This window comes from Mandrillus leucophaeus, unplaced genomic scaffold (assembly GCF_000951045.1).
Source record: "Mandrillus leucophaeus isolate KB7577 unplaced genomic scaffold, Mleu.le_1.0 Scaffold329, whole genome shotgun sequence".
In the NCBI taxonomy this organism is placed as follows: Eukaryota; Metazoa; Chordata; class Mammalia; order Primates; family Cercopithecidae; genus Mandrillus; species Mandrillus leucophaeus.
Window position 1 is genome coordinate 2,913,890 of NW_012103465.1, and position 9,527 is coordinate 2,923,416.

A 9,527-nucleotide genomic window follows, 5' to 3' on the forward strand; every position below is an offset into this window, starting at 1 on the left:
TTTTTTTTTGAGACAGAGTCTTGCTCTGTCACCCAGACTGGAGTGCAGTGGCACAATCTCAGATCACTGCAACCTCTGCCTCCCAGGTTTAAGCAATTCTTCTGCCTCAGCCTCCTGAGTAGCTGGGAGTACAGGCATGTCCCACCATGCCCAGCTAATTTTTGTCTTTTTAGTAGAGACAGGGTTTCATCAAACTGGCCAGACTGATCTTGAAATCCTGATCTCAAGTAATCCGCCTGCCTCGGCCTCCCAGAGTGCTGGGATTACAGGTGTGAGCCACCGTGCCTGGCCTCCCTTTCACTTGTAAGGACCCTTGTGATTGCACTGAAAACACTCAGATAATCCAGGATAATTTCCCTAATTTAAGGTCAGCTGATTAGCAACCTTAATTCCATCTACAACCTTAATTTCCCCATTACCATGTAAGATAACATATGCACAGGTTCCAGGGATTAGGACATGGATATCTTTGGGGGCCATTATTCTGCCTACCACATATAACTTATCCGGAGAGCAATTTGATAATGTCTATCAAACTGTTTAATTTGACTCAGCAATTCCACTGCTAGGAATTTATCCCATGGGTATACTTTCACAAAAATATATGGTGCACAATTATTTCTATTTGAAAAAATACTGGAAACCAACTAAGTGTTCATTAGGTAGGATCAGATTAAATCAGTTATGTTTTAGCCATATGATGGAATATTATGCAGCATGGAAAAAGAATGAGGCAGACAGCTATACATTCTAACAGTAAATAGTCTATAAAATACAGAGTCAAGAAAATGGCATAAAAATGTATACACTGTGCTGCCATTTGGGAGAGAAGGAGAATATTATATCTACATATATGCTTAGAATATCCCTGAAAAGATATGCTAGAAGGTGCTAATAATGTGTTCCTCTGGGGAGGGACCTGGGATAGGGAGGCAGAGAGGAAGTTATTTTTTCATTGAATATCTTTAGGTACTTAAAAAATATATTTTTGCCAAGTACTTGCATTATTTAGTCCAAAAAGGAAACCGCATTAAAACAAGTAGAAAATGTAAAATAATAGAAAGGATTGGTCTGGGAATATAGAAAGGAGCAGGAACTGACTTCTTCAGCTTTTGGAGCTATATCCTATATACTGCATGCCATAAAAATATCCATGCAAGTGTGTCTGCCACTTCTGCTTCCAGTGCAAGGCTTCTTATCCTGTGATTCCTAGCTATCTCAGGGGTCTTAAACCTCCTGAAATGATAGGCAACATTTCCTACATGTGCATATATGCATCCAGGAAGAGTCTAGCTTTCATAATCTGAAAGAGGAAAGGTTAGTCAAGTCAGGTTTTATGGCACTGTTCAGTGCATGCTGAGTCCTCTTCCTGCCATTGGTTCCCCACCTGAGTTATCAGACAAGCCGACAGGTAAGAAAAGAGGGCCTGTTCTCTCCATCACATCCATACTCCCTTATTAGAGCAAAAGGGCAGCTGTATTTAATAATAAGTGATAAAAAAACAAAAAGACCCTCAAAGTCCTATTCTAAGCAATTTGTTTATGTCTGGACTCAACAGACTCATTTGTCAGGCCCTACAATCTTTTGAGCAGTGAATTATTCATTAGCAAGTATGAATAACACCAGCAGACTGAGTTTCCAAAGTGAGTTAGTCATTTGCATTTGTAAGAAATGCCTGAAAAGGAAGAAACACAAAAACGAAAAAACACCCAAGAACATGAAATGATCTGGATTATTTCAGTAGTAGTGCATTTCCAGGTCACTGATTTTTCATTTCTTTTAAAGCATGGGCCCAGTCTCAAGACCCAAGAAATAATTGTCTTATATTTGGCCTTCTCTAAAGTCTTTCTCTAAAATTTTCTGTAATAGTTTAGTTTTCTCAAACTCTGATATACAGAGAAGAAAGTTTTACCTTTCTCACTTTCGTATGTATAAGAAAGCTCAATGAACTACATTGAGTTCATTCTTTGGTTCTAACAAACTGCCTAAGGATGAAGTATAGCAGGGCGCAGAGGCTCACGCCTGTAATCCCAGCACTTTGGGAGGCCGAGGTGGGTGGATCACGAGGTCAGGAGATCGAGACCAACCTGGACAACACATGAAACCCTTCCTCTACTAAAAATGCAAAAATTAGCGGGGTGTGGTGGCACAGGCCTGTTCCACCTACTTGGGAGGCTGAGGCAGGAGAATCTCTTGAACCCAGGAGATAGAGGTTGCAGTGAGCCGAGATCACGCCACTGCACTCCACCCTAGGCAACAGAGTGAGACTCTATCTCAAAAAAAAAAGTAAATAAATAAAAAAGATGAAGTGTGTATATAGTTCATACACACATACATATATACATACATACATACATATACACATATATAATTTATATATATTAATGTTAATATCCTTTAGGCAGACTTTATATTCTTTGGGCAAACTTTACATTAGCAGAATCTGGCTGTCACCATATGAACTCACTGATCAATTCCAGCCCCAGTCTACATCATTATACGTATGCTTCCCTATGTGATTTATAGGAAGTACCTGTGAAGCACATTTATCAAGAAAGTTGTAGTTGAATCTAATCAACTACACTGAGAGTTGCACTGTCTGATAATAAAAGTACGGTAGCCATTTATAGTTATTTAACTGAACTAAAACTAAATACATTTATTTATTTGGAGATGGAGTCTTGCTCTTGTCACCTAGGCTGGGGTGCAGGGGCACAATCTTGGCTCACTGCAACCTCTGCCTCCTGGGTTCAAACAATTCTCCTGCCTCAGTCTCCTGAGTAGCTGGGTTTACAGGCACTCGCCGCCACACCCAGCTAATTTTTTATGTTTTTAGTAGAGATGGGTTTTCGCCATGTTGGCCAGGCTGGTCTCGAACTTCTGCCCTCAGGTGATCTGCCCGCCTCAGCCTCCCAAAGTGCTAGGATTACAAGTGTAAGCCACCGCACCTGTCCAACTAAATACATTTAAAATCCAGTTCCTCACTTGCATTAGTCACACTTAAAGCACACACAGCCACATGTTGCCAGTGGCTACTGGTATTAGATAATGCTGGCAGAATATTTCCAACATCACAGAAAGTTCTAATGGGCAGCATTGTTCTAGAGTTCACTTAAAGGAAACATGGAGGATAGAAAAACATGTTAATGACAACACAAGGAAGCAGGCAGACATATCTATAACAGAATGCGGGACATTCCAATACGTACATGCAGTCCCAGCTACCTGAAAGGCTGAGGTGGGAGGATCACCTGAGCCTGGGTGGTTGAGGCTGCAGTGAGCCATGATTGTGCCATGCACTCTAGCCTGGCCCACAGAGTGAGACCTTGTCTCAATAAATAAATAAGTAAACAAATAAATAAATAAATAAATAGAGCTGGGCGCGGTGGCTCACGCCTGTAATTCCAGCACTTTTGGAGGCCGAGGCGGGCGACTCACCTGAGGTCAGGAGTTCGAGATCAGCCTGACCAGCATGGAGAAACCCTGTCTCTACTAAAAATGCAAAAAAAATTAGCCGGGCATGGTGGTGCAAGCCTGTAATTCCAGCTACTCGGGAGGCTGAGGCAGGAGAATCGCTTGAACCCGGGAGGCGGAAGTTGCGGTGAGCCAAGATCGTGCCATTGCACTGCAGCCTGGGCAACAAGAGCGAAACTCTGTCTATAAATAAATAAATAAATAAATAGAATCTGGGACATTCTATAGGACCCTAACCCAGTTAATCTGCAATAAGTCAATGGCATTTAAAAAAAAAATAAAAAGGAAGAGGTGAGGGAACTGATCTAGATTAAAAGATACTTAAGAGACCTCACAACCAAATGGAATATGTGGACTTTGTTGGGACATTAATTCAAACAAACCAAATGTAATATTTGAGACTATCAGGGAAAATTTTTTTTTTTTTTTTTTTTTTTTTTTTTGAGACGGAGTTTTGCTCTTGTTGCTCCAGGCTGGAGTGCAATGGCACTATCTTGGCTCATCGCAACCTCCGCCACCATGTCCGGCTAATTTTTTTGTAGTTTTAGTAGAGACAGGGTTTCTCCATGTTGGTCAGGCTGGTCTCGAACTCCTGACCTCAGATGATCCACCTGCCTTGGCCTCCCAAAGTGCTGGGATTACAGGCGTGAGCCACCGCGCCCAGCCTATCAGGGAAACTTGATTATGGTTTGGGCATTTGATAACACCAAGCCATTAATTTATATATATGATAATGCCCTTGTGTTTATGTAAGGCAAATATTAACATTGTTTAGAGACATATATTAAGGTATGTAGTGGTAAAATGATTTAACATCTAAGATTTTGCTTTTAAATATTCCAGTCAATAAATAAAAGGAATAGATAAAGCAAATGTTGTAAAATCTTGATAATTATTGACTGTGAGTGATGGATGAATGGGGTTTCTGTAATTCTATTCTTTTGTGTGTTAAAAAAATATTCATAATAGGCTGGGCATGGTGGCTGACACCTGTAATCCCAGTGCTTTGTGAGGCAGATGCTGGAGGATTGCTTGAGGTCAGGAGTTCAAGACCAGGCTGGGCAACATAGCAAGAACCCATGTCTACATTTTAAAAAAATTAGGTGGGCATAGCAGCATGCACTCATAGTCCTAGCTATTCAGGAGGCTGAGGTGGGAGGATCCCTTGAGCCCAGATGTTGGAAGCTGCAGTGTGCTGTGATCTTGCCACTGCACTCTAGCCTGTGCGACAGAGCACAATCTTGTCTCTTAAAAAAAATCGTCATAACAATTTAAAAAAATCTTTAATGTATAAAATTCCCTTCAATATAAGTCTTACACATACTGAAAAAGAAAATATAGTGGATCTGTTCACCTCAAATGCAGATAAGATGAGAAAATTATTGTGGTGTGTAATAATACTTTACAAGTAATTCAGAGGGACATCCACTTAAAGGGAAAAAAGTAGTGCTGTATTATAATAGTGATCTCTGCATGAATATCCAAAACAGCAGCTGGCAATTTGAGTATTTCTTTACATATTCACACTTCTCAAGAATTTTTTCAGGAATCTTCCAAGGAAGGAATCAAGTTGCAATTGCACAGCTTTTAACAATCTTGAAGTCATTTGGGATCTGGACCCACACATGGGTTCTGTTTCACACAACTTTATTAGAGTTCATGAGTCAGACTCATATGTTACTCTTTGGCTTGTGCTTTGATTTACTGGCATTTGTAGGCTCAATGCTTACATAATGATGCAACACAAGTCCTTCTACAAGGGCTGCCCTTGGGCATTTTGGATTACATAGTCTTTCCATTTAAAAGTAATTTCTACTCAGAAAAAAACCTAATTTGCTCCTTTGAGTTCAGCTGGCTAGCTCTACATCCACGGGAGTAATAGGCAAATTATGACCCAAAGCATTTTCCAACTAGTTTTATTTATTATCCAAAATAAGAAAGTAAAAGAGTATGATTAAGTTCCAAGACTTGTTTAAAAAGTGTCTACGGGAGCTAGACCTGGTGGTGCATGCCTGTAATCCCAGCCACTTGAGAGGCCAAGGCAGGAGGATCTCTTAAGCCCAGGAGTTTGAGACCAACCTAGGTAACATAGCAAGAACTGTTTCTAAAAATAAGTGTTTACTATGTCAGGGCACAGGATTCAGATCCTGAAGTCAGCAATGGCTCAAGATGAGGCTACTTCTGATATCATTATACCCACTCCTTATCTCCTACCAAAATATACTTCTTTGTGTTCCCTTTTCACCATCTTCCGCCTTTATTTAATCTTTTCTTTTATCCTTGTTTCCATTCATTCATTCTCTATGCATTTATTCAGCCCACATTTACTGAGTGTCTACTGTAAGCCAGATACTGTTCTGAGCCATGTAAGTACAAGAGTGAATAAGAAACAGTTTGTGCTCTCATGGAGCTTACATTCTATTGGGGGAAGAAACATAGCTAAGTGAACATAAAATAATACTATGATAAATAGTAGAAAGGAAATATACAAGGTGGTAAAATAGAACAGGTTGAAGAAGAAATGAGAACCTCATTTAGACTCACTGGCCGGATTGGCCTAAGAGTATGAGATTTGATCTAAGATCGAAGAAGAGAAGCATGACCACTAGCAAGCCTTTCAAAGTAAGAAAAAAGATATTCAGGTAAAGGGAATAGCAACTCGAAAGGGCCATGAGTTAGGAAAGGAACTGCCATGTTTGAGGAACTGAAAGGAGTCCAAGAGAAATTTTGGGTGGGAGAGGGCAAGGAAGGTGTTAGGGAGAGGGTTTAAGAAATGACACTCAGGGCCAGGTGCAGTGGTGCACACCAGTAATCCCAGCACTTTGGGAGGCCAAGGCGGACGGATCACCTGAGGTCAGGAGTTTGAGACCAGCCTGGCCAACATAGTGAAAACTGTCTCTACTAAAAATACAAAAAATGAGCTGGGTGTGGTGGCGTGCACCTGTAATCCCGTAGGAAAACTGCTTGAACCCAGGAGGCGGAGGTTGCAGTGAGCTGAGATGGTGCCACTGCACTCCAGCCTGGGAGACAGAGCAAGACTCTATTTCAAAAAAAAAAATAAATAAAGACAGGAATGACACTTAGGAATTAGGCTGCCACTAGGTTTCACAGGAACTTTATCAGTTATGGCAGAAAATGTGATTGCCTACCTTACTGCCACAAACTCTTCCTCCTTGCTAACAGAACTCCAATTTTGTTTAGGTAGCAATGCATCCAGCTCCAGAGAACAAATCATAATTTATTTAAGCCAGTTCTGGCCAATAAGATACAAGGATTTCACTAAAAGATTTCGAGAAATACCTTTATTCTTCATATGAGAATCACAGGTGAATACAGCTGTTTTGCCTCCTCCTCTCTCTTCCTGCTTTAGCTTCTGCCATATTTTGATGTGATGTCCAGAGCTGTAGCAGCCATCCTGCAACAATGATGTAACAAGCCTGAAAATGAAAGTAAACAGATTTAGGATGCTAGAGATGGGGGATAGGGATTGAAAGAATCTGAATCTTTCTTTTTTTTTTTTTTTCTTTTTTTTGAGACACAGTCTCACTCTGTCACCCAGGCTGGAGTGCAATGGTGCGATCTCAGCTTACTGCAAACTCCACCTCCCGGGTAGCTGGGATTACAGGCATGCACCACCATGCCTGGCTAATTTTTGTATTTTTAGTAGAGACAAGGTTTTGCCGTGTTGGCCAGGCTAGTCTCGAACTCCTGGCCTCAAGTGATCCACCAGCCTTGGCCTCACAAAGTGCTGGGATTACAGGTGTAGTCCACCACGCCTGGCCTGAACCTGAATCTTTAATGACATCTTTGAACTGCTAAGCCTATCCTGGCATCATTGTTTTTGTTAAATAGCCAATAAATGTCCTTAGAGTTTAGGTTTCTTTTAGCTGGGGTTTCAGTTATTTGCATTGAAAGCATATAATTGATATAGTAGGGGTGAGACACGATATATATATTTTTAAATATCTCTCTGGGACGAGTATAAAGAGATTGTAAGGAGCAAGACTGGAACAGAAGCATGGAAGACTACTGCAGTAGTTCTGAGAAGCAATCATAGTGTTCTGGCCTAGGGAGTACGCAGTAAAGCAGGAGAGAACATAGATTCAAGACGTATTTGGGGGTAAAAACAGCAGAACTTGCTGTTGGTGTGAGAGGTAAAGGAGAGGGAGGAACTAAGGCTGAACTCTAGGTTTTGGACTGGATGGTGATGCCATTGATTGACACAGAAAAGACAGAAGTTTGGGGAAGGGAGTGAGATCAAGGGTTTGGATGTGTTAAATTTAAGATGTGTATGAACCATTCAAAAAGAGATGACAAATCAGCGGGTAGACATGAGTCTGGAGCACAGGGGTAAGGTCAGGACTTGGATTTCAATTTGAGAATTATAGATACACAGATGTTATTTAAAGCCACAGAATTCTCCTCACTGGCCAAAATATGAGGAACTCTAAAGTTAGAGGTCAGCTAGAAGGGAAGAAGACTGAGGAGAAGTAGTAAAAGAGGTAGGAGAAAAACCAACAGCATTAGCGTTTATACAGGGCTTACTTTATGCCAGGCATATTCAAAGCACTTGGTGGCTTCATGGAAGCAAAGAGAAAAATGTTTTTCTTTTATTCCTCCCTTTCCAGTCTCTCCTGTTACTTTCACCCCTAAATTCAAAAGGTTTAGGTGCAAAAGTGATTCTCAGCTTTTATTTGTAATTAATTTTATAGTAATCTTGTACTGTTATAATTACCAATGTACATTCATTGGAAAAATTTCAAACAGCACAGTACAGGGAAGCTAAATGTGGAAAGTAAAGGTCCTCAGCAGCTTTTCTTCCTAGGCTCACCCACCCGAGGTAATCATTAACAGTTTTTGTATATCCTCCAGGAATGTTCTGCACACACCCCCACATGCACGCAAATACCATCTCTCTCTCTTGCCCTCTCTCTGTATACGTACACATATGTTTAATTCTGCAAGTTGCTTTAAAACTCAATGCCTTTTGGAGGTATTTATGTATCAGCATATTTAGATACAATTTACTTTTTTAAAAACGGGTAATATCCCATTGTATTAATATTCCGTAATTTAAGTTCCTCTATAGATGGACAATCAGAATGCTTTTTTTTTTCTTGCCACACACACACAAAAATTGCTGCCAAAAATCTTTGTAGATAAATCCTTGGATATTGGTACAAAAATAATTGTTGCATACTTCCTTAGTGGTGAAATTGCTGAATCAATCCGCTCAAGCCTCTCATATTGTCAAATTACTCCTCCTAAAAGGTTACACTAATGACATTCTTACATCATTTGCTTACGTCTTGGTACACATTTGGTATTAAGCGACTTCTTAAGTTTGCCAATCTAAATACATGGAAAAAAAATGGCGTCATGTTGTTTTTATTTGGGTCTCTTTATGAGTAGGGCAGCAAGACCTGATTGTTAAACGTGCAAGTTCTGAAGTTAAACTCCCTGGGGCTGGATGCTACCTCTTCCTTGTAAAATGTGTGGTCTCAGGCTTGTTAGGTCTATTGCCTCGTCTCCAAAAAAGGGGATAAAGAGGGCACACATCTTTAGGCTTAAACAAGATACGTAGGAATACAGGAAGCCCTTCTTATACGTTCGCTACTAGCGGTACTGATCCTAATTTTTTTGAAGCCGTGCTCGCTCTGGTACTTTATTTTTGGTGTACTCCTCCAACCAACCAACCACAGAATTCTGTTGTTGCCTGTAATTAGAAATGAGAGGAAAACTGGCTCCGCTTGCTCAAAATTCTCCTCCCTCCGCCCCAACTCTGCCTTAGAATCACTGGTTTAAATGTCAACGTAAAGGAACGAGTTGCAATTTCCAAGGAACATGCAAAGTGGACACCTGGGCTGCGTACCTCCAGGCGGCCAGGACCCGCCGTTTTCGGTATAGGGAACACCAGATAGCAATACCTAACGCTACCTAACAAACATTTCTCCACCCACAGCGCCATTAGCCGTTAAGTTTGCAGTGCCGAAAAGCTCAAAGAGAATGGTACTTAAAACAGGAATACAATTGTAGATCCACCCCCTACACGC

The 9,527-nt window shown here is 40.8% G+C and overlaps 1 long non-coding RNA gene across 2 annotated transcripts; it reads right to left on the minus strand.

Annotated features, from left to right (window-relative positions):
- Positions 1-6,761: 6,761 nt before the first annotated feature.
- LOC105545432 lies at positions 6,762-9,505 on the minus strand. Of its 2 annotated transcripts, none has more exons than XR_001006921.1 (2): positions 9,412-9,505; positions 6,762-6,911 (listed from the first exon to the last, which is right to left on the minus strand). It is a non-coding gene; the product is annotated as an uncharacterized LOC105545432 (long non-coding RNA). The 2 variants fall into 2 exon arrangements; XR_001006920.1 differs by having other exon boundaries at positions 9,334-9,505.
- Between the last annotated feature and the right edge of the window lie 22 nt (positions 9,506-9,527).